A 26,161-nucleotide genomic window follows, 5' to 3' on the forward strand; every position below is an offset into this window, starting at 1 on the left:
GTCTATTTCCAAATGTGTTGTTCAGGTAGGACTTGTAGCTCAACTCACTTTTGGAGGCAGCCACTGGTGGCCACTCAAGGAACTGCAGATTTTGGCACTTTGGAGTTTGCTGCTCTCTTCCCGGACAGGTGAACAGCCAGTCAGTGGTCCCACGGTGGAGCCACCCAAGTGAAAGTCTGGAGCCACCTTGAGTTGAAGGTCTAGCTTTGGATTTTGCACTTTTCTTTAAAGCTCCAACTTCCTCCTATCAAAATCACAACAAGCCAATGTTTTTAACCGACCTTCACTGCAGAAAAAATGCTTTTTCAGGGAGTTGACTTTAAGGTCTAATCGACATGAATCATGAATGTCAGCCTGACCAGATACTGACCCAAAACAATCAGCCAGCAGGGAACATTCAGAGTTTACAGATAAACTGGGAGGCTTTGTTTTGAAAAACAGACCTCGTGTCTTTGACTTCCTCAGACAGATACTGAGACTCAAGGATGAGCTGATGAGAGTTTGGTCACCGCAGCTCCACATAAAAGCAATGATTTGCAGCTAGAAAGATTTAACCTTGTCATAAATCCTGACTGTCTGTGGTGCAGAGTCTCAGAGGAGTCGGAGCAGGGCCGGGGACCTGGATTTGTAGCTTCATCGTTTTAACACCACCTGGCTGCGTGTTTTAGTGTACTTGCAGATGATTTGAGTGAAACCCTTCATCCTACTCCAGCACTGCTGGGTCCCTGGTATTTGAAGGCAGCTTTTGTGACCCGGTCTAAAGTGTAACACTGGAGGACTTTGTAAAGAACTGCAGTGCAGCTCAGGTTTACTGTGTAAAAAAGAAAAAGAAAGGCTCATTGTGCTGCCGGTCAACAGACGACCGGTTTGACCAGTTCAGCAGCAACTCAGTGAGGAAGCGGTGTGTTCAGACGTCGCTGCATCGAGCAGCACAGTTTCACAATGTTTCATCAGTCGCTGTGATGCTGTCGGTGCTTCGACCTGGCAGCCGCTCGCCTCCCGCTGCGAGTCAGCTCACTGTAGTGCCCCGCTTTCAGAGCGGGCGCTTCTCAGATGAAAACCAGCCAGCCGAACTGATTTACAGACCCCACTCCTCCCTCTGAACGACTCTGTGTGTGTGTGTGTGTTGATTTAAAGGACTCAAAGTATAATAAACCATCATGACATACTCTGCCAGCAGAAACACATCAACCTGCAAATCACATCATAGTACTCGATGCTTGTTCTCCATCTGTCATGCAGCCGGGTGTGTGTGTGCATGCTTACAGTAGACTGTGTGTTTCATGTTCTCCTGCAGTTCATTGTGGGTGTAGTTGTACCTTCAGTGTCTTGACACACTTCTGGTAGCAGACATTTGATAGCAGCATCAATATCACACAGAGGAGGGTAATTCCAAGAATGCAGCCTTAACTCCTTTTATTGGATTTCCAGCCACCGGCGCTCTTCTCAGTACCGCTGACTGGTTCCACAGCATCCTCACTGTTATCTGTAACTTAACACTCTGTTCTGATATCAGGTTACAGCTCACACTAAAGGACAAGGCCTTAGATAGACGTACAACAACCAGCAGTCAGAGAAACGAAGCATGTGACTTAGGCAGAGTGACAACCAGACCAGTATCAACAGAATACATCCAGAACAGAGCCGGTTCATTTCAGATAAGCGGTTATGATTGCTGTGATTAGTGGGACTGTCCCTGAAGGGGAGGGAGTCTGGACCCGGTTCACAGAGAGGATTTTCATAGGACTGGCCAGGCTGAAACCACCACACCCAAGAGTACATCAGAGAACCCAAGCAGCACCATGATGTGTTGCAGTGATGTTTATTATGAGCACTTTTAAACATGTTGTGGCCTCAATCACCCTGCTGAGCAGCTAAGGAGGAACATTATCAGTCATTTAAAGTTGTGTTTTTGCTACTCAGTTCCTGGTTTCCGCTTCTTATTCCACTGAGTTTAACAGCAAGTACACAACCATGTCTGCGTGCTCGTCTGCAGTTAAGGGCTGAGGTGTGCATCACTTAGTATGAGAGCAGAACTCTTTAGGAAGAGAGTGGGTTGGCTGTTTTTTTATGTATCTCATGGAGTCGTTGCTTGGTTACACAAACCTATCTCACAGCAATGTTATGCATGTTTGTAGTTTAGGGAGGCAGAAGTCACAACCTCGCTCCACTCTGCAAGACTTTGTTTTGTTTTAAAAGAAGAAGAAAACTCACATTCAGCATCGTGTTACCGAGCACTTCTGCTTCAACTATTCACATCTGACCGCACATCATATCTGCTCTGCTGGAGGGCAGAAAGATCACGGCTGGTGTGAGGTTACACTGTGGGGAGGTGTTGTCTTTGCTGCCAAAGAGAAACCAACAATGATAAAGACAAGAATCGTCAGAAACACAGCTGAAGGCACCGTTTGTGTCATAATAAACATGTTAGATTAAATCAAACCTTAGACATAATCCTCCTTTCCGCTCTTTAAAAATACTTTAAATGTTCTGTGGCTTAATTCAAAGTTTCTAGGATGAGTCTCTCTCGATGTGTAAGTGCAGCATCTATAAAACACTTCACAGCTGGAATTTCAGTCATCTCTAATAAGATACAGAAACACCAGCGAGCGGCCGCTGAATGCCGGAGAGTTATTAAGTCTCAAGGACGCTTTGCTGCCATACAGAAGGTTATATTTACCATAGAAAACATGCAGAATCGATCAGCAGCCGGCCGGATGAATGCAAAATATCCAGTTAATTAAAGAGTGAACATGTTAAAAGTCCCTCCAGGCTTTTCGCTCTGTGTTTTAGAGGAACTTTGTGAAAGTGTTGTGCACAGTGGAGGTCGACGGAGTGAGTGCAGTGGATATAAAGGAAGGTGCAGCTCAACTGAAACCTTAGGAGTGGTGATTGAAGTAATTTAACAGGGTTTGATTGTTGCTTTCAAAGAACACTGTATGTTGTCACATGTTGATGTCAGATATCTGTGCTCAGCTCTTTTAAAGATGGCTGCACCAACAGAAACAATGGCAGTGAGTGCAGGTGTTAGAATAAAGGAAACCATAGTGGAAGCTCTTCACACACACAACCAGGCTGATTTAAGTGTTCTGACTCAGTGATGATCGGTTGTGTAGGTGGTTGATTAGTTTGGTCCAAGTGAAACAGAGCGCTGACGTCTGATTAGCTCGGGGAAAAAAAGGCTGTGTTGTCTCTGTTAAGTGCAATTAGTGTGTGCGTGTGAGTGTGTTCTATATTGTCAAGTACCCGCCCACCCAAACCCCCATCATCTACCAAACACTTTTAGCAGAGATGTTGGGAACTTCCTGCTTTTTTTTTAACCTTTTACTTTGAATGAAAAGAACTTTTTTTAACCTCATGTCTCCTTTTTAGTTTGTAAATGTAAACTCCACTCAAACTAATGAAAGACATGAGAGGTTTATAAAACTCAGATTTAAGTCACTGCTCGACTTCTTTATCAATACAAAAATCAAGCTAATAATCATCTCAACAATGCTGTATTACCATTACAAGTTTGGTGTGTCACATTTGTCCCTGCTGATGTAACATATCTAATAATGTGAAATGCAGCATGTCTAAAGGATCCTAAGCTGGTGGCCTTGGTGGCCTTTTCTGGCCTTTGGTGATTTGGGAGCTGCTGTTTGACACATTGCAGCTACAGATAATGATGACAGTGATCTACACATGTGTCCTGGTGACAGCTGAATGGACCCTATCCAGCTGACTGGACTCCATCATGCATGGCTACATATCAGATCCTCTTGGACCACATTCTGAAGTGACTTCAGAGTCCATGACCTGAAAACATGAGGTTTAGCTTGCTTGGCCTTGTACTCTGCACGTCACCTAGTTAACCCTTTGTTGTGTTTTTTTTTGTGTGTGTGTAGGTGTAGGAGAGACTGAGGTGCTTCATGTCAGGAGAGTTCAACCGGCCCTGAACACTGAACAGGTAAGAGAACCTTAAAGTGTTAATGTCAGTGTCTGTTTACATGTGAAACAAGCTGCTCATTAATAAACAAAACAGCATCATAGCGTTTGTGATTATCTATGTATGAGCAAAAATGATGACCTCACAGGGATTGATGACCTCACAGGGATTGATGACCTCACAGGGATTGATGACCTCACAGGGATTGATGACCCTGCAATTCACCGCTAGAGCTAGAGAGATAGTGTGTCTTATTATTTTTTTTTCAAATTGTCCATAATCACGTCTGTAGTCAACCAAATCTTTTTAAAAATGCAGCACCTAGCTCAAAAGAGCCAAGGCAACCAATCACAGCGCTGCGTCACCTCAACGCGTACTTACACGGTTTTGGACGTCGGGCTCTGTGTCGCCGCCACCTCTGATCATCATCAATTGACAATCTGCCTCAAGTCCTCCCCCCACAGGCCACTAACTTATCAATCACCCTTAGTAAACAAGGCAGATATGGGTCCATGTATTCTCTGCGCTCGCCCACGCTCCTCTGGGAGGCAGACAGGAAAGCGCTGGTTTGTTTTGTAGGAAGTTTGCATCTTTATTTGTGTGTGGGTGCGTCTCAGAGGGGAGCCACAGCTGTGAAGAAGAAATGTGAACTCCAGAAGAGACAGATGTCACACTTCCTCCTCCTCTTTTTATTTTCACGGCTCAGATTCAGACTGAGTGCCGCAGCTTTGAGTCCTTGTGAAAGTGCTGAGTATTACTCAGGGATTATTTGGTCCAGCAGGCAGAACAGACCTGAGCGACTGCATGTGTGGTATCCTCAGATCGTCGAGGGTTCTTTTACTATGTCACAGAGATTTTGGCTCAATTAAAAAAGAAGTAATCTAGTTAAGTAGCAGTTACTTAAGTTACTGTTGTAAAATATACTTAACTGTATAAAGTAGATCATATGTAAACAATTTTATTAAAACCTACTTAACAGAGTTGCGTGGAACCACTTGACATAACATTTTTAAGTAAATCCAACAGATTTTTTCTTTGAGGGCACTGAAAAAATGAACATGTTGGATTTACTTGATTCAATAGTGGACATTGGTTGCACACAGATGTTTTGCTTTGGCAGCAATTGAGTTAAATTAACACAAGGTATTCATGTTCAATAAATCTGTGTATTTTGTGTTGATACAAAGTGATTGAGATAGATAGATAGATAGATAGATAGATAGATAGATAGATAGATAGATAGATAGATAGATAGATAGATAGATAGATAGATAAAGTAATTTATGTTATTTTATTTTTTTATATTTATACACTAACTTTTACTCTATTTTTATTTGGTCACTTGAATATGTTATTTTAATTTTACATGTTATTAAATTATAGCAGCAGTATAATCTAGTGTCAAGGCCTGAAACCACTAGAAACCATTCAAAAGAAAATGTGTAATTTCACTGCAGTGATAGTACGTACAGAATTTAACTGACATTACTGTTCTACTGTAATACAAATCAACAGTGAATACATGTACATTTTTCTGAGTTTTATCCACTCAATCACAGCATAGAAATTAGACATTTTCTTTTGAAAACGGTTAAGCAATTATCTTAGAAGAGAACAATACAAACATTATGTTCAAGGCCTCTATTGTCAAGATTAAACTAAATAACAGTTGTAACTAAAGTCAATGCAACTATAAAACTGATTTGAAATGGAAAAATGTTAGTTGCCATTCCAACTATCATTTCATTTAATGTCTAATACCTTTCTATAAATCATTTACATTACCCATTTTTACCCCAATTAATAATACAAATGAACAGTTGCATCTCAAATCCTTTTATTCAAGAGTCATAGGATAACCAGCAGATTGTCAGATTGTTTTTGACAGAAAAAAGGAAAGTCAAAAAGGAGAAGTATAAATCAACTGACACTTTCTTCTTTTTGTTGGTGGACTTAACAATGAATACTGTGATTTGTTGTGTTGTTGCTGATAATTCACCTGGAAATTCAACCTCCAAAATGCAGGAGAGCAAGTGTGAGCATTAAATGTACTCTCTCACATGCACAACAACAGTGAGCTCTATTTGCTGGAGCAGTTTTGTCTTTAAGCTTTGGGCTTTCCTCGAGAGTTGAGTCACATCCAACTCCATTACCAACGTTTGAATCACTTTGAAAGTGTAGTGGAGCTGTTCTGGATACCTCATGTCCAAGGAGTAAAAAAGTCCAAGAGCCACATGACCCAACACACCCTCTGTGATGCCAACATCAGATGTACCTCTGGTGACGTAGACTCCCACTGTTGTTTTCTTGATGGTGCACAGTCATGTCCTGGTTAAAGAAAAAAATATTTCTTGAGGCACTTTTTAAACAAAACTACAAAATTGATTGCTTTTAAATGCAGCAATTCTAATGATATAGTTTATTTAAACCCATGTAAACAGCATAGTAGATTACTGCAGCCACAGAATGACCTAACAACATCCAGATCAAATTTAAGAGGAGCCTTTAAGCTTTACAACCTTATGTAAACATTAAAAACACTCACCACGTACTAGTGCACCAAGACATCAGGATAGATGCAGAGTCGTTTAATGAGGGACTCCCTCCTGGCATCAATGTCATCCTTAAGAATTATAACAACAAAAATAGTCAATAGTGATCAAACATAAAAACATTTAAACAGTCAGCATGTGACACCAGCATCTACAACACAACATTAAAACTACCTGTATGGACCTGACCTTTATGGACTGGACTGTATATCATCTCCAAAGACAATATTGTAATACAACTCACTGTTGCTTGTAACATGCTGGTCTGAACTCCACTTACTCGGCTAATAATGTACCGGTAGATGCTCCCCTCCCTCCCTCCCCCTCCCACAGCCTTGCGCCGCTAAAACTGTAAACCTAGGGGAACACTGATGACATTAGCAAAGGCAGCGGTGGTCGATTGTCACTAACGTTACGGTGCTATCAATGTACAATATAACCGAACACTCAGTGGCAAATCAATTTAAACAGTAAACCAAAGGAGCCCCGCAGTAAATACAACATTAACGTTCCAAAATAATGAAACATCAAACAACGCAAGCAAATAAGCTCACAACAATGATTTAACACACAACATTATTTACATTGTGACTCTCAATACATACACTATATTTGGCTGAGAATTCTACAATATTCAATTTAAAAAATCCAGACTTACCGACCAGAATAGTGAAGTGAACCGTTCCGCTTTCTACCAACAATGCAACACGCGTTAGACGAGCTCTCGTGCAGTATCGCGATAATTAACATCGCTACATTATGGACTCACTTTATCCCAACATGATCTGAACAAATTATTGTGCCCTCTCTGCATATCATGTAGGTTCTACACTATACAGTTAAGCGTAACTTTAAAACATGAGGCAACTGTGTTAAATACATCCAAGATCATTACGTAAATCCATGAGATGGCCAGTCTAATTCTTTCAGTGTGTCAGGTAATTCCGTGGCCTTGAACCATAAAAGAATTTAGCATCCATTTATAATTTGTTAGACGGAAACAGAAAAATACCAGAATTAGGAATCATGCATGATTCTAATGCTAATAATATGATAGCACACAAAGATCAACATGCTTGACAAATAATGATTAGAAATCATATTTATGAAAATCTGTCAGCATAAGAGTACTAAATGTAACATAATTCATGACCAGAAGTGTTTTTTCCATAACAAATTATGATTTGTAGTGAGGTTAGCTTAAATGTTGCCAAGCGCAAAGTTTACGATAAAGTGCTAACTCAACTGTTTGGTCGAGCACATTTTTAAAAAATTATTTGACCCTTTTAAGACATTTCTTTATGGCACCATGTTACATAATTTTGTTTATTAACATGTTAAATCATATAATGTGACAAGAAAACCAAGCTTACCTTTGAAATTCATCCAAAAATAGTCCACATCTCAGTAGTGCTCTTCTTCACTTTCAACTTCCTGCTGGCTGACCGAATGAAAAGGCCTATTGTGATCTGTAGAGTGACATCTAGTGGATTTTTTTGATCTTAGCATATGTCAACCGAGTGGTAGAGATGGCTCAATGCAGTAAATTTAAGTTCCCCACTTTTTTCAATAAGACATAGTGACTCAAAATGTGCTCTATCAAATGGTTGAGCAGACTATTAAAGGGTTAAGGAACTGCTGGCTCACTTTCTTATGAGCTCCAGATTTGCCCTGCAGGAGTGATTATGTGGCAGTCAGACTGTCAGAGGGAAGCGAGATGTAACGCCCACATTTCAGGACAGTGTTTCAGAGGATGCAGGAGATTGTTCTGATATTGGTGGTGTGGTCTTAAATGCAAGGCATTTGATTGTTGTGTGTGTTTTGAATGGAGGAACCATCAGGTCAGTTCATGCAGAACTCCACCTGTAGTTTCCCTTTTTTAATGATGTGAGCAGCTCTGAACACTCCACAGTGATTAACTGAACACTGCGGACTCCTTCCAGTTAAACTCTGGGGTTAGAAAAGATGACACTTCTGTTAATGTACTGATGTGTGGAGTCAACACAAGCCTCCCTTCAAGTCCCTTTAGCACATTTCCATTCCAAATTAGGGATGTCCCGATCCGATCATGCGATCACATGGTTTCAGACTCGATCGAAATCGGACGTTACCTCCCGATCAGGACTCGGATATATATGTATTAGGGCTGTCATCGTTAACGTGTTTCTGTGGATTAATCCAGCAGAGTGCAGTATGGCTCTCTGGCTTGTAGTGTAGGGGTGTGATTGTTGCTTTGGGTGCGAGAGGTCCTGGGTTCAAGACTGGGATCGGCCGTTTACTGTGTGAAATTTACCAGACAGAAGTATTAATATCACATTAACATAACTTCGGGCAGTTTGCCGAGGTATTGTATCCGTGGCAAAGAAGCAGTTGATGCGGCAGCGATGAGTATCAGATTGTGACTCTGTATTGGCAGATACTGAAAATCAAATGACTTGGACTTGGACTTTAAATCAAAATAAAGTCACAAAAAAATCACCTGAAGGTTCAATCTGGCATGAATCTGTGTAGGTACTCAGGCTTCCTCCAACACACCAAAGATGTACTAAAAGGCGTGTTAGTTCAGTTAGCTACAGAAGCTGAAACAACCTGAGAGGGCTGCATTCATTTATAAACAAGGTACAAGATGAGAACTTTACTCTCCCAGAAAACAATATGACCGCCACTTCCCCTCATCAATATTCTCTTCAGTAGATCTTTTTGCTCATTCCATTTTGCAGTATGTAGCAGACTCCCTGACAGGCCTGATTCAGCCCCTCCTTATAACAGCTTAATGTATGCAGGATGTAGTTTGAATATTGTATCATAAAATATATAATTCAGATGTCAGTGAATAATCTATGATGAGGCTGAATCTGGATTCAGAGGCCGTAAAGCTAGAGGTGACAGACAGAAGCAGAGAATACATCCAACATCTGCAGTAATGATTGATCAGATCCTGATCATCACGTATTGATTATCATAGCCTCTTATTATGATGTTTGGATCTGCTGATGTCTTGAGCTGAGGAGTGAGAGTGATGTCTCTTATCTGCTCTCCTTTATTATGTGGCAGCGTTCAGATGGCTGCAGCGTGAGCCTAGAGAATCAGTTTGTATTGAACATGGCTGAATGCGCTGCTGATGAAAGCTTATGCTGATAATAGCTTTTTCATTATGTCCTTAGCCGGGCGGCCATTTCATTCTCTGCTGCTGTGAGAGACGCTCTGCCTGGCTGCTGCGTCTTTTAGTTCCATCGTATGTCTGGAATGTCATTTTATTTTTTTAATACATTTCTGCTCGATTAGGCTGCAGGGAGGCTGGCTGTGTGTGTGTGTGTGTGTGCGTTTCAACCTAGAGTTTAGCCTGTAGCTCATGTAGATTTGTAGATTTTGAGTAATTGATGTGGATCAGTCATGATCTTTAACTTCATTCAAAATCAATTAATATTTGTAATAAAAAAAATCAGATTAGTTTTGATTTAGGAAATGAAAATATGAAATTATCCCAGCTGACACAGGAAGCTTCTTTTGCAGCACAGGAACTGGAGTCTAAAGAAGATGGTTGATGGACCAATAAGAGCAGCTGTGGTGCTGCTTCATGTCACACTTGAACACACCAGGCAGACAGCAGCCATCTTTCCTTCTCTGCTGAAGAAGAGTTACTCAAACCTTTCTGTGTATTCACTCTGGACTCGGTCAGTTTGGTCAGGTGAACCAATCAGAGCGCTCTCTTGTGCACTGTCTCCGCCTCCAATTTAACCTGGCCAAAAAGGTTCAGAACAGTGCTGCAAACAAATGACCCAGAGATGGTGACTGGTGTTGCAACATCAGCTGAGCTGTAGGGGTGTAGCTGTGGCTCAGGTTGGCCGCTGACCAGGAGGTCGGTCATTTTTATTTCCTGATGTCAGTGAGGCTGAAGTAATGGGCAGCAGGGTCCCACGCCCTCTGGTTGCATCAGATTGGATGTGGTGGGGTTTTGTTTGCACCTCATGTTTCTGACGATGGTGGAAAAACGACCTGCCCTCTCTCTCTCGGACTCCCTCCGCCCCAGAGGACCGTCAGTCACGCTGAGCAGAACCAGATGTTGGTGCCTCCACCTTCTCAGCCGCCCCTCTGCAGGCTGCAGTGGTTGTAGATTGATGTGATATTTTGGGAGCTTTTGTTCTGACATTTTCTCACATACATCTGTGGTGGGAAGGCTGCCATGACAACGAGAGTCCATCAGTTTAGAAATGAATGGTGGAGGTCCTAACGTGTTTACTTTTTAGATATTTTGTTAAAACTGGATCTGGCCCCAGGGAGAAACTTCCACATGCTAATGCTAAAAGTCTGTTCATCTGGTGGACGAAAACAATCAAACTCACACTGTAATCAGTAGGGGTGGAACGGTTCACTAAATCCACGGTTAGGTTCGTATCACGGTTCTGAGGTCACAGTGTTTGGTTCGGTTCGGTTTACATTTTTGAGGTTTTTTCTACTTTTAACACTCTGGAAATACCAGATGAGCATAAAATACACAGCCTATTTATCCAACATTCAACATATTTAAGAATCAGTTCAGTGTTTCCCCATCATTATATCAGGTCAAGTCAATTTTATTTCTTTTTCTTTTCATAACAGAAGCCATTTAAGATAACCGTTCCTATGCAACAGGTCTATACCTTGTTCCTTTATTAAACAAACTAAACAGCTCATGTTATTGATCCTATTTGCACGGCAGCATGTCATTTCTCTCTGCGCTGCTGTCTGCGTACAGAGGCATGATGTGTGTACACACACAGACACATGCACAGACAAACACACACACAGACACACACCGTTGGACAGAGAACATGTGTTGCTTTGTCCACCATTGCTCATTACATGCTAGTTGGATAGACTGAACTCTATGACATGCTAGTGCTAACGGTAGGTTCAGTAACGGGCTGCTCCATCCATGCTGTGTGAAGAAGCGCTATCGCAGGTACTGCTACAACCTGGCACTTTAAGATTAGAAACCTTTATTAGTCCCACAATGGGGAAATTGCATATTGCACAGTCATAGACTTTAATAAGTTATAATCATAGATTAAAGCTGCCAGCAGCGATCACAGGCCCTCGCGCTCCTTGCAGGCCGCAGGACTCGCAGCCGCCACCTCCCCTAAAACGTCCTCTCTCCCCCAGTACCGCCATGAGCAGTGGTCTGCAGGACAGAAGAGTACACCAAAATACACATATACAAAAGATAGGTCCTCCGGCCAGTAGGTGGCGCAGTGACTGTAGCATATCAGCATATCAATGCATGCAGAGCAAGCGGCAACCTTCGGGGCTCAGACTTGAAGCCCATGCGGAAGTCTCAAAACTTGTAGTTTACGCCGCAACCACTGGGGACTGGCTCCAGAAGCGAGTCTGGGTCGACTTTGTGGCGTCAGCATGTTAGCTCAGTTTGAAGCATTTTATGAATGCATATGCTGATAGCCTGGCTATGTTTTGGGTTGCCTACCACTATGTCAGAGGTCAGCACTCCTAAAGTAGCTAGCTGTTAGCTGTTAGCCGTAAGACTATCATATTGAAATATAAACCCAGATAAATTTGACACAACCTCATATTTTTATGAGATGCTTCTGAAATAATTCAATTAATCCGTAAAGTTTAATCTTTAGTTGAAAATTTGTTCATATAATAAACTAAAAAGGTCGTCCTCAGATCTGTTAATAATGAGTTTATTTGTTGAAGGAGATAAAAAGTTTTTATCGCAGCAGCTTTGTTGCTTTTTAAGTGAATATAAAGCTGAATGTTTGCTCAGCTCTCTGAGAGGAAGTAAAAGTATATCAGCACATTTGTTGGAAGATAATCTGACTGTTTAAATCCTCAGGAATGAGTTTGCATGAAGGGAAATTGAGGTGAGATATTAAAGGCAGAGTTTTCCCTTTAATGCTGGCACACATTGGTTTTGGTGGCTGTATCTCTGCTCGGTCTGCCCTCTGTCTTTTTCTCATTTCCTTCTCTTTACTTCGCTCCGAGCACATCTCTGTAAACACAGAAATTCTTCCACCAACATGTATCCATTTAGTTTCCACTTCATTTCGGAGCCGGACTGTCTCGGCGGCGGCGATCACAGCGCGCTGATAGAGCCAGATTCAACAGTTCCTGTCAGACTGTTAAACAAAACCGCAGCCTGATCCACTCGCCACCTTTCATCTCTGCCACTCTCCAACTGTCCAGCTACTCTCTCCACCTCTCCACCTCCACCTCTTCCTGCAGCCTGCATTGGGCTGGATCTACCCAAACACAGCCAGGTGTATGTTAGCTTAAACAAGCCTGTGCGTGCATGATAAAATTAATTAATACTCAATAATCAATCATGGTGAATGGACGGTGGTGTATTGATCCTGTCGTTAACCTGATCCTGATCACTGTTTCATAAAGACACAGTGCAGCTTGGAGAAGGGCTTTGTCCTGCATGCCTCTGGCCTCATAAACAAACTGATTAACTGTGTGTGTGTGTGTGTGTGTGTGTGTGTGCGTCTGATCTGGTGACACAAAGCAGAAGTGGTCTGCTCTGCTTCCAGCGGATGAGGAGCGCCGGAGCGAGGGATGAAAAGAGAGAGGTGGTGTGTTGTGTTTGGGAAATGGGTCAAGAGGAAGCTGAGGGTGTGTTTTTATGTGTGTGTATTTGTGTGTGTGTGAGACGCTTCACAGCTGAGACCGGCTTGTAGGATAGTATGGGAATTAACTGTTTTTGTGTGTCTGTGTGTGATGATGGTGCATAACTTAATTCTACAGGGAAGCCAGAGCAACAGCTCCTCTGTTTCCTGTCCTAATTGCTTAAAATCCCACACAAATGAGCCTCCACACACACACACACACCTACACATTCTGATGTGACATGTTTAAATAGGACTTATGCAGATTTTAGCATTTGCATAGATTTAACATTCTCTTTAACATCAGACATGTTTGTTTCCCCGCTTCCTCGTTTAGACATCGAGGCTAATGTGTTAGCAGCATTAGCTTTCACACACTTTGCTTTGGTCTCCACTACCTTCAGCTGTATGCTCGTCCACAAGCTAGGCAGCGTACGCTAACATGTTATCAGGAAACAGATGCTGCCGTCTTAATTGGAGGAACAGGGGCAGCCACTGTTCACTGTCTTTCTTGGCATATAACTCATGACCCACAGTGTGTGGTGTGTGTGTGTGTGGGCACAGAGGTCAGACAGAAAGCAGAGGGCGTCCCCGCCGACAGTCTGGACCTGCTGAGTGAGTCTGTCCTCCGTCTGCCTCTCCAGTGCTCTGATGCTGCTGATCATCAGAGAATGGCTGCCGTGTGATAATGCAATGCATTCAGGTCACGTCACTGTCGGAGGATATTTTTATTAAAAAAAAACCTGGAAGTGGTCTTTAAATCAGAATAATCTGTGGCCCATCTGCTTTCTGCTGATTGACAGCAGAGGCGGGTGTTGAGTGGAATCAGCCGCAGGGGGGGGGGGGGGAGGGGCGAGCTGCAGAGAAGAATGATGCACAATGACCTGCTGGGAATGTAATAACACCACAAATGTAGAGATATTTCAGAGGTTTTTGTGATTTGGTGAAGTGTCCAGCATGGATTGAGGCCGCTAATGGCTGTCCTAGGAGGACATGATGACTGACTGAAGGTTAAGAAACATTTTTCTCATTTTTGTTTTACTCTTCAGAGGTCTAAATGGAGGAACTTTGAGCTGTTCACATGATTAGCTGACAACATCAGCGTGAACGCCATGTGTTTAGCTAACAGCCTTGTGTAGTTCATCATGAACACATCCTGTTTTTAGCCAAGAACATCACATTTAAACAGTAACGTTACATTATTGGCCGACAACATCATGCTATTATCAAACATCATCATTAGCTCTGATGCTAGCAGCTAACAGCATCTCCATATTACAGCTGATGTCGTGTTATTAGCTGACAGCATCATGTTATTTGCTTTTAGGTGATGACAGCTTGTCTATATCGTGGTGTCGTTTAACAACAAGGCGTATTCAGAGAAGTATAAGAGGACTGTTCTGATTGGTTCCTGTCTGTGGTGACAAATCCAGCTGATGGAAGCGTTAAATCCTATATATTCAGGACTGGATCTGCCTCCATCTGTCCTCGCTTTAGGACATTTAGATCTCTCATTCTCCTCATCATCCTCAGACTGTTTGGGTTTAAACATTAAAAGAATGCTTTTTTTGTCATCATAATATGATGACGTCGCTCTGATTGTGTAGCGATGGGTGTGGTCGCTCCCTGAAGCCCACATGATGAATATTTATCATCTTTACAGATTTCAAGCTACTTCCTGGTGATGGATGGAGACATTGTGTGGACTGATGTATCACCATCTGGATGTTTAGATTTCGGATGTTAGATGGTAGAACATATGGACACACACGCACACAAAACAAATGAACACACACACTCACACACTCAGGCTCGGCTCTGTTTTCCAGAACCATATGGTTCTTTGAGATAGAGTTGAGACAGACTGGGCTTTTCTGCTGGAGAGCACAGAGGGCCTCCACACTGTTAGAACTGCTGCCAGACGAACTTCACCACACGCACACGTGCACATGCACACGCACGCACACACACAGTCTCGCCTCAGTGGCTGCATTACTGCTTGTTTCAGTATTCAGTAGTAAGTGAAAGGCAGCGTGTCTGTGTTTGTCTGTGTGTGTGTGGTCACCTGCCACGTGTATCACTGCATGACACTTCCACTCTTCGTTGGCTCTGTGTTGGTCTTTTTGTCTCTTTGCTCGTCTCATTATGAAGATTATTCCCACCAAATTGATTGTTTCTTTATCTCCTCAGTTAAAAAGTTGCTTTATTTCTGAGCTGACTGTGCCTGCGAGCATCACTGTTATCGTTACGGGAGGAAACACTGAGGCGCATTATCACAAATTAGAACGCCTTTAGTTTAATGCTGCCCTGATGAAGAGCTCCATTCAAACTCAGGCAGAGCTCCAGCTCTCAGCTGTTATTCCAGGCAGTAATGTGCTCTCTTTTCTCTGATAGATAACACAAGATTTCTGCCAGTTTCTGTGAATTAATTAGGTTTAATTAACATCCCTGTGCAGCAAGTGTGAGCCTGGGTTCACCGTGATCCGCCGGCCTCTCTGTGGCAGGTTCTGTCAGGATGCGTTCAACCTTCCCACGAGAAGAACCTTGTTGATGAAGATTCTCAGTCATCCAGGTCATCATACGTAGAGAAGATTGAAGCAAGGCGTCTGGACTTGTAGAGTTTTCTAGAAGACGTTTCGCTGCTCATCCAAGCAGCTTCATCAGTTCTAACTGTTTGGTGGGGAAACATGGTTTATATGTGGTTACAGACCTATGTGGGTGGGTCTGGGTAAAACTTAAAAAACTTACAAACAATAGCACTAAATGTTTCCATACTTACCTGTGATGTTCTGGCTGACTGGGCCAGGTGTGTCTAACGACTGGCTAACGACTATGAAACTGCCGGAGGGGGACTGGTTGACAGCCCTTTGTTCTTACTGTGAGTATGTGCAAACTTCCTGGAAATGGATGGAATCACTGCATTGTATGTGGTAGAAAGAAGATGTCTGAGGCCACCACCTCTGTTAAGGGAAGGTTTTTCCAGCTTAACATAGATGGCTTCCTTGACTCCTCTTTCATACCACCTTTCCTCCCTGTCTAAAATGTGAACGTTGTTGTCCTCAAAGGAGTGTCCTTTGTCTTTGAGGTGGAGGTGAACAGCTGAGTCTTGTCCTGAGGAGGTGGCTCTCCTGTGCTGAGCCATTCTTCTGTGGAGTGGTTGTTTAGTTTCTCCAGTGAACAGATCAGAGCATTCCTCACTGCACTGGACTGCATATATCACATTGCTGTGTTTCTCCCTGGGAATCTTGTCCTTCGGGTGAACCAGTCTCTGTCTCAGTGTTGTCATAGGTTTGAAATGGACCGGGATGTCATGGTTGTTGAAGATCCTGCGGAGTTTCTCTGATACTCCTGACACATATGGAATGGAGATGTTCTTTCTCCGCCTGGTGTTGTCCTTCTTCTTGTTGTTGGGGGGTCTTGTTTTTGTGGCTTTGATGAGTGCCCACTTCAGGTAGCCACATGTTTGCAGGGCCTTCCTGATGTGGTGTTGCTCCTTCTTCTTCCCCTCTGAGCTGATGGGTACAGTTTGTGCTCTGTGCTGCAGGGTCCTGATGACTCCCAGTTTGTGTTCCAGTGGGTGGTGTGAATCAAACAACAGGTACTGGTCCGTGTGTGTGGGTTTCCTGTACACTTCCACATTGAGGCTCCTGTCCTCCTCAATATGTACTGTGCAGTCCAAGAAGGCCAGATTGTTGTCCTTGGTGTCCTCGCGAGTGAACTTGATGTTGTTATCCACTGCGTTGATGTGTTCTGTGAACCGTTCCACTTCGTTGGTCTTGATTTTGACCCAGGTGTCATCCACATATCTAAACCAGTGGGTGGGGGTGGTTCCAGGATAGGAACTCAGGGCTCTTCTCTCCACTTCTTCCATGTAGAGGTTGGCCACAATAGGAGACACAGGTGATCCCATCGCACAGCCGTGCTTCTGTCTGTAAAAGTTCCCATTGTACTGGAAATAAGTGGTGGTCAGGCAGAGGTCCAGCAGGTCACAGATGTGGTCTGGCGTTAGGTTGGTTCTCTCCTTGAGTGTGCTGTCTTGTGTGAGGCACGTCCTTACCATCTCTGTGGCTTCTGATGTAGGGATGCAGGTGAACAAGGAGGTGACATCAAATGAGACCATGGTGTCATCTGGGTCCATTTGGATCTTCTCCACCTTGTTCACAAAGTCCTGCGAGTTGTGAATGTGATGTGGTGTGTCACCTACCAGTGGTGTCGGGAGTTCAGCCAAGTGCTTAGCCACGTTTTATGTGACTGAGTTTGTGCTGCTGACGATGGGTCTGAGGGGGACTCCTTCCTTGTGTATCTTGGGGAGTCCATACAGGCGTGGAGTGGCTTCCCCAGGATACAGTCGAAAGTAGAGCTTGCGGTTGATGATTTGGTCCTTCTCCAGTTTTTGTAGGTAGCTGACTAGTTTCTTCTTGTAGTTTCCGGTGGGGTCCCTCTTCAGTGTCTCATATGTGGCTGTGTCACTGAGGAGTTCTGTCACTTTGGCGTGGTAGTCCTGTGTTGAGCACCACTGTGCATCTTCCTTTGTCTGCTGATAAGATGGTGATGTCCCGGTCCTTTTGTAGTGCAATCAGGGCCTTCCTTTCATCACTGGAGAGGTTGGATGGTGGTGCTTTAGCAGTGGAGAGTGTGGCTGTGACCTTCAAGCGGAGTTGCTCAGCTTCTGTGTCTGTCAGGTTGTTGTTCTTGATGGCTGACTCTGTGGCTGTGATGAGGTCCACCACTGGAATCTGCTCTGGCGAGATGTTGAGTCCTTTGGCCAACACGTCTTTTTCTGGCTGGCTCAGTTGTCTGTCTGAAAGTTTCTTTACCCATTTGTCCTGAGAAGTGGAGAGAAGAGCCCTGAGTTCCTATCCTGGAACCACCCCCACCCACTGGTTTAGATATGTGGATGACACCTGGGTCAAAATCAAGACCAACGAAGTGGAACGGTTCACAGAACACATCAACGCAGTGGATAACAACATCAAGTTCACTCGCGAGGACACCAAGGACAACAATCTGGCCTTCTTGGACTGCACAGTACATATTGAGGAGGACAGGAGCCTCAATGTGGAAGTGTACAGGAAACCCACACACACGGACCAGTACCTGTTGTTTGATTCACACCACCCACTGGAACACAAACTGGGAGTCATCAGGACCCTGCAGCACAGAGCACAAACTGTACCCACCAGCTCAGAGGGGAAGAAGGGGAAGAAGAAGGAGCAACACCACATCAGGAAGGCCCTGCAAACATGTGGCTACCCGAAGTGGGCACTCATCAAAGCCACAAAAACAAGACCCCCCAACAACAAGAAGAAGGACAACACCAGGCGGAGAAAGAACATCTCCATTCCATATGTGTCAGGAGTATCAGAGAAACTCCGCAGGATCTTCAACAACCATGACATCCCGGTCCATTTCAAACCTATGACAACACTGAGACAGAGACTGGTTCACCCGAAGGACAAGATTCCCAGGGAGAAACACAGCAATGTGATATATGCAGTCCAGTGCAGTGAGGAATGCTCTGATCTGTACATTGGAGAAACTAAACAACCACTCCACAGAAGAATGGCTCAGCACAGGAGAGCCACCTCTTCAGGACAAGACTCAGCTGTTCACCTCCACCTCAAAGACAAAGGACACTCCTTTGAGGACAACAACGTTCACATTTTAGACAGGGAGGAAAGGTGGTATGAAAGAGGAGTCAAGGAAGCCATCTATGTTAAGCTGGACAAACCTTCCCTTAACAGAGGTGGTGGCCTCAGACATCATCTTTCTACCACATACAATGCAGTGATTCCATCCATTCCCAGGAAGTTTGCACATACTCACAGTAAGAACAAAGGGCTGTCAATCAGTCCCCCTCCGGCAGTTTCATAGTCGTTAGCCAGTCATTAGACACACCTGGCCCAGTCAGCCAGAACATCACAGGTAAGTATGGAAACATTTAGTGCTATTGTTTGTAAGTTTTTTAAGTTTTACCCAGACCCACCCACATAGGTCTGTAACCACATATAAACCATGTTTCCCCACCAAACAGTTAGAACTGATGAAGCTGCTTGGATGAGCAGCGAAACGTCTTCTAGAAAACTCTACAAGTCCAGACGCCTTGCTTCAATCTTCTCTACACGAGAAGAACCGCCTTCCAAACCTCACATACAGTCCATCCAGTGCTGCTTTATAACGACACTATGAAGCAACATTAATACTACTTTAATGGAAAGACTCCAGTCAGTGCAGGCAGCTGTACATGTGAAAGTGTACAGCTGAAGTGAAATCCTTGTCGTTCTCCCCGTCACTTAAACATTATAAAGTCAGAACATGTGAAATGTGCCTCCCCCACAGCAGCAGCAGTCCTCTGGGCTAATCAGTAACAAACATGTGAGCCGGTGTTGACCTGTGTGTGTAGTGAGATATCTCCAGACTAATGGCCGCTGTTACAAACCTCATATTTACACAAACTGTTGTTTTTCTTGTAGGAGAGGGAGGTGGTTGATGTCATCAGAGGTTAACGGGCCTGAAAACTGAACAGGTAAGAACTGCTGCAGACTTTATTTTGAAATCCTCCTTCAGACCGCATTCTTCCTGCTGCTGTTGGAGAGCATCGTCTCACAAGTTCCCATGCATGCTATTGGCTATTTATTTTGGCTTGTGTGTGTGTGTGTGTGTGTGGGGGGGGGGGGGGGGGGGGGTTAAGAGGTTAATTGTCGGCCTCTGGGCTTTTTTTAAGAAACAAATTCTTGCTCTCAGGCTCTGCAGCCCCTCATACAGTCATCTCATGTAGCAGCCACTTAGCTACACGCCTTCCTCTTTGTGTGGCTGTTTGTATGCAAATAGGAAGAAACATCATCACATATCACATGATGCTCCAGAGCTGTGAGCTGGTCTACTTCGCTACACGTTACGCAAACAGGCTGGTCTGAAGTGAAGGGATCATGCACTTATATATATATATATATATATATATATATATATATATATATATATATATATATACCTTTACTCAACATATATCGCCAACACTGTGAAGCGCCCTCCTGTGGCTGTGTGGAAAAGTGCCCACTAGTCACCACAGTGGGCGGAAAAAAACGCACCAAAGCTTCTTGCTGATGGGAGAATATTGTTTTTTAAAGTGTGTTTATTGTTTGTTATTTTAACCAAGCAGTTTCTGTGACTAAACCTAGCAAGTAGAAATGTTGACTCATGAAGCAGCCATCCCACAGGGGACACCAGAATGCTGCCATCTGATGGTGACCAAGCTGTGTTTGGACTCTGAAAATTGAACTGTTATCACATTATTATGAGGACGTGTTGCCTCTGTAGTCAACAAACATAGCCCACTGAAACCCACTAACGTGGTGTGTGATGGTTTGTTGTGGGGCCCTGTGGCCTCGCGGTGTAACTGCTGGCTTCTGTGTCGATCGTATTTTTCAGGTCTTTGTTGATGACTCCTGGATTTTGTGTATTTTCTGTCTGCAGACCAGCTGCAGGGTTGCTCTGCTCGGTTTGATGATGCAGCAGAGAATCTTTTTTTCAATTATTAAAACAATTACTCAGCACTTTTTGGCAATAATTGTCAGAACTTCATGCTGGACTCAGATGAGTCTGGGTCCTGCGTGACCAGTCGATTTGAATGGTCGTCTGATCTGAATGGCTGGTTCCTCTGATCCACTCACAGACTGCCAGCTCACATTAAACTGTGTCACTGCAGTGTGTGTGTCTGTGTGTGTGTCTGTCTGTCTGTGTGTGTGTGTGTGTGTGTGTGTGTGTTCTGTCTACCATCCATCATCCCTTGCCTCAACCTTCTGAGCCTTTCCCCTCTGTGTGTTATCCTCCATGTTTTTGTAAATAGTTCTTGTTCCCATAACCGGCTCCATTTCCTCCGCCCTCTGTGGAGCTTGTTCCTTGTCACTCTCTCAAATCTTAAGAAAACACATACCAGGAGCTCAGTGTGACTTCTCGGGGTCGCAGCATTCAGCCCTCTCTGATATTAGTATTAAGCACAATCAGCAGTTCACTGATATTTAAAGTATCTTTGAGTACGGTGGGAGTATCTGTGTGAGCTCTGAGGTTTGATGTGTGTTTTGTTGACTTGGACTTGGCTTGGCGCTGCAGAGACACTTCACAGCATCTTTTCCCATCAACCCCCCGCTGCAGTGTGTTTCCTGAGGCCGGCTGCCACAGAAAAGAAGCCCAGCAGATGGCTGCAGCAGCAGGGTGTGAGGCTCCACAAGGCCCCTGCTCTGGCTGAGGCCAGGGGGGGCTCAGGGAGCATCCCAGAGGCCCCAAGTTGTCTCCAAGTATAAAAGAGAACATTCATCATGAAATGAAATGCACCTCCTCGGGGGGGGGGGGATCTACGTTACAGAGGAGAACAGAAGAAGTGTGAGGAGGATGCTGTTGGAGTAGGACCTGCTTCACGTAAACACACTGACAGGTGGCCTGTTTAAAGGTGTTACTGCAGTGCCTGCACATTTTTATCATACTCTGAACAAACACAAAAATCTAAGCCTGGGAGGCTCTATGGTCGCCATGTTTACCTAAACTACTGGTTAATCTGAGTACAGGCAAAGAAGTGGAGCATGAGTGGAGCTGGGCGGGCACATGAGCGGGAAAACTGTGGAACCAGTGAACTTGGAGACCAAACCAGGCTGCACGCATGGTTAATTCTCCTGTCAAGTGGGACATTTTAACACTTTTGGATCCAGCCCTCAAGTGGGCACTCCAGGAACTGCAGTTTTTGATAGAGCACATTACACCAGAGGTTATCACTTCAATGTATCACTGGTTAAATACCTGCTAAAGCACTGACTTGTAAAATATAGCTAGCTAAAGTTGCTAGCTGCTAAAGCTGTTACAGGCAGCTTTAGGTGTGACGGTCACTGCTCTGCTTCACTTCATCAGTGGATTTTGGAATATTTGATGAGCGTCTCCACCTTCCTGGCTGCCGAACAGACCAGAGACCACACAGACTACGCACAGATCAGCTCTTAAAACTTCACCCTCTGCTGATGTTTTCCACGTAAGGACAGATGTCTGTTGGCTGTTACCTTTCAGGAAAAAAAGGGAAAAAAGGATTTATTTGAGCATTTCAGGGATTCATTGAATCAAAACAACTGCTTACATTCTCAGTCAGTCCGTATTTAAACAGCGAGTGACCTCTCAGCAGATTCAGGCCAGAAAACGTGGATCTTAACCCTCTCAGCGCCACATCAGACAAACTTTTTAAGATGTTTGAATATCAGACGACTTTCATCGAGTCGTCTTTTCTTTGCCTGCCTATTAATCTTCCTCATCACTTACCTCACCATGTCTGCTGCTGTAGTTTTGTGTGTGTGTAGCTGGCTGTTGTGTTTTTTGGGTTTGGTCCCAGAGCTGTATTGCTGCGTCAAATTGTGAGGTAGGTGTGTGTGTGTATGAGTGTCTGTGTGTGTGTGTGTGTTGGACAGCGCTCCATGTTTTTTGTGTTTTTTGTCACAGATGGCAAACATCAAACCACCTCTCTGTGTGTGTCCATCTTTTTCGTTATATCGGCCTAATCAGCTCATTAATTCAAAGCCTTAATGATATGTGAAGGAAGGGAGGAAGGAAGGAAGGAGAGGAAGGAAGGAGAAGGTGAGGAAGTAGGAGCCCGATGGATGGAATTTGGAGGAATGAGATGGAAAAAATGTAAAATGGATGGATGAAAGCCAAGATGGATGAAAGCTGCAGAAATAAAAGAACCAGAGTGGAAAAGAAAGAAAGAAGTAGAAGAAGAAGTTTGGGGGAGGGGGGGGGTGGGTTAGAGACTCGGAGGCAAAGTTGATGACTTGGAGGAGACTTTTATCAGCTGCCAACGGGTGCTGTGGTGTGTTTATGTGTGTGTGTGTGTGTGTGATTGAATAGTTTGAGGATTGTTGCCAGATTTGTGGTGTGTGTGTGCTCTTTGTGTGTGCGCTCTGTGTGTGTGTGTGTGTGTGCAGGGCGTGGATGAATGCATGCTCGTGTGGTTTTTTTGTATTTTCTTTTCTGTGTTAGCCAGCAGAGTGTGGCTTCTGTCTTCACCACGCTGGAAAGCTTTCTGCTTTTCTTTCTTTCAGCCGCTCTGGGAACAGAGCAGCGAAGAAGAAGAAAAAGAAAAGTTACTCAACTATTTGTTCACTGAATTTTTAACTGGTGTATCACTTCCAGTCCATCCTCAGCAGAAAAACATAACATGATGTTAGGCTTGTGCAAAATCGTATCGTGTGCAATTAATCGTCAGAAAAACTGTCACCGATTAATATTTGCCACTTATTGATTACAGCGATTAGTGTCTTGTCATGATAATGCATTTTTGTGTGCAACCTACTTTCACCATCACCCGCAAGCGCGCAGATGTGAGCCCACAATAACAATAATGGTGGAAGGCAGTGGTATTCAGTTAAGGATGCGGAGCAGCGCATTCCTAACAGAGGTTCAACGTCTGTCCCCATAAGCTGGAGCACGAAGAAAGCCGAAGAAAGCCGAAGAAAGTGCAATGAGGCCACAACGCCGGCTACAGCTGTAGTATATAGTGCCGCTCATGCATACGCGACATGCATTAGGTGTGAAGCGTGGAGCGTTGGTTGTTGCCATAGTAACTGGATGTTCGTATGAACTCCGACTGGAGAAGCTGCCTCCCGATATTTATTTATGGACTCCACAGCAAGATAGGAAAACATTACAACAGCGAAGTCTCCTCCAGCAGATATTGGAAAGAATTCCACTCAGCCGCGATACGTTTAGTCATTGTGCTCCTTCGACCAAACTAAGCGCTGGAAGGAAGTAACGCAGGTTGAGTTGCACAGACAAACATTTAAATGTGGAATTGTCTGGTTTGTTTGTAATGTTTTTTTCTGCTGCTGTTCTACAGTATGAGTGAAAACATGCACTAGTGTGTCACATATTCCAGTCACAGGTTAATTTGCACAGACACATGTTTTAACTTTAATAATCACTGATGTGACTTTTTTCTGAACTTATTTGTCCTGTTTAGTTTTAATGTTGATATGCACTGCTCTGTGAGCTTAAGATAAGAACATTTGAACATTTAAATGTTCTTTAAATGTTTGCTTCATTATCATTTTGAAGCAGTTTGTGCATTGTGCATCTGTTATCAATAAATATTTCAAACATGGCTGGTTTGTGCCTAATCACTACTTACCAGCTTAACCTGTTAGAATGAAGTAGTTAACTTGACTGATGATTTGTCAGTATCATTTTAGAACAATGTGGCGATTTAGAGTCCAAAACATGTAACCGCAGTAATCAGTTAATCGTCAAATTAATCGTTATCGGCTAAATGCCACAATTAATCGTGATTAATTTTTTTGCCAATAGACTTGGAAGTGCTGATTCTCATACCCGCTGCTTCGCACTAAGCTGTAAACCATCCCAGTGCACACTGGATTTCTCTGGCTGTAGGTCTACGTATTCGTCATCCAGACGAGATGATTTTTACCAAACCCTTCACACTGATTTTAATGCCAAATACCCGGCATGATGGTGGTGTTGGGGGACTCAAACCCCAGACTACCTGGGAAATACATCCATGTGTTTTGTTGAGAAATGTATCCATGAGCTTGTTTTGTGGGTTATTATCAACCAAAAGTTCCTGTTGGTGTTTTCACCTGGATCAGATTTATTGGTGACTTTCTTGTTTGTGTTTGTGCATCGGCTGCCTGTGGACACTCCAAACATGTCAAGTTTCAGGTCATTTTCTGAAGAGATGCTTGTTTCTATATACAGGCTTCTATTCCATGAAGTAAACATGGAGGAAACACATGGCTGTGTGTCATATGTCGGACACCGCCTCCTCTCAGTATCCCTCTATCAGCTTTTCAGAGACAATCCAGCTGTGCAAAGTAAGAAACAGGAAATGAAGTCGTCTCAGCTGTATGTTGGTTTACAGGTGAGAAAATAAAGGCTTATTATCTAAACTCTGCACAGCATGAGCGGTATAATGAGGCAGGAGAAATTCTCTGCAGTCATTCCATTTTATGCTGCAGCAGCGAGACAGACGACGCTGCATTGTGTTTCCTGTTGTGACACAACACGACAAGTGTTTGTTTTTGTGGTTTCTCCCAGTTTCCATTGATTGTTTTTGAGATTTGAATGTGAGGGCTGGGTCACCACTCTTCAGTCTAACTGGGTTTTGTCACATTCAGCTTCCGCAGGATCTGTTAGAGGGGCCATGTTGTGTGTCTTTGACACTTCCTGTTTATTTATATAACATCACAGTCTCTGATGTCTGCATTATACAGTGTGAAGGTCTCAGAATGAGGCCGTCATGTGAGTTCTTCCCTTTGAGCTGCTGCTGTTTGTTCTTTAGCCTGCGATGCTAACGCTGCTCAGTGGCTTGCAGCTGTTTTTTAGTTCAGAACAGAAGCAAACTAGATAAGCTTAGAGGACTTTTTTTGTAGCAGCACCTCCTCTGTATCCATGGCAACAGTCTGTTATACACAGCAGCAGTCTGTTCTTCAGAAATAACAGACCACAGCCTGCTGTAATTGACCAATCAGGCGCAACAAGGAGACAGACCATATGCAGCTTCCACTCACAAATATGTGTTAAATAACTGATTCTGATTGGTCAGTTGCTGCTGTCTGTTATTACTGAATAACAGTCTGTTGATATGTGTAACAGACCAACCGCAGTAAGCCAGTATTTATTATAGCAGACCCAATTTTAAGCAGCCAAATGTGCCTTTTTTGACATGGAATGGATCCTGTTTGGCACCAGACTAGTTTGTTTGTGTCCTTGTCTAACTTGTGACGCATTAACATGTGACTCTAGATTCTAATTTACATGATAACATACCAAAGTCATGCGGCTGTCAGGCAGCTACTCCCACATTCTGCCAGGTAAAGTTACTGATTGTTTTCTGTGGAGTCTGGTGGCACTGAGTGAAACACCTGCTTCAGCTCACAGACAGCGGTGTGAAGCAGACCACCATCTGCTGTTGTTAATACACTGACAACGCCACATAAATACCTCGCTGCAGAGGAACTTCCCCTGCCACTTCTTTCCCATCAAGCTAAGGCTGCAACACAAACAACGATGTGTCTCCTGCACTTTGTGTC

General features: G+C 43.7%; 1 protein-coding gene across 2 annotated transcripts in view; it reads left to right on the plus strand.

The window, feature by feature from the left end:
* The window catches only part of LOC114432157 (plexin-B2-like), a 112,472-nt gene that overhangs the window by 33,379 nt on the left and 52,932 nt on the right, over positions 1-26,161 (plus strand). For both annotated transcript variants that reach the window (XM_028399988.1, XM_028399987.1), the window contains exons 2-3: positions 3,888-3,949; positions 19,559-19,611. The gene's annotated coding sequence lies outside the window, so the exon portion shown is untranslated. The remainder of the gene's footprint in view (positions 1-3,887; positions 3,950-19,558; positions 19,612-26,161) is intronic.

The sequence above is a fragment of the Parambassis ranga genome, chromosome 2 (assembly GCF_900634625.1).
Source record: "Parambassis ranga chromosome 2, fParRan2.1, whole genome shotgun sequence".
NCBI classification, from domain to species: Eukaryota; Metazoa; Chordata; class Actinopteri; family Ambassidae; genus Parambassis; species Parambassis ranga.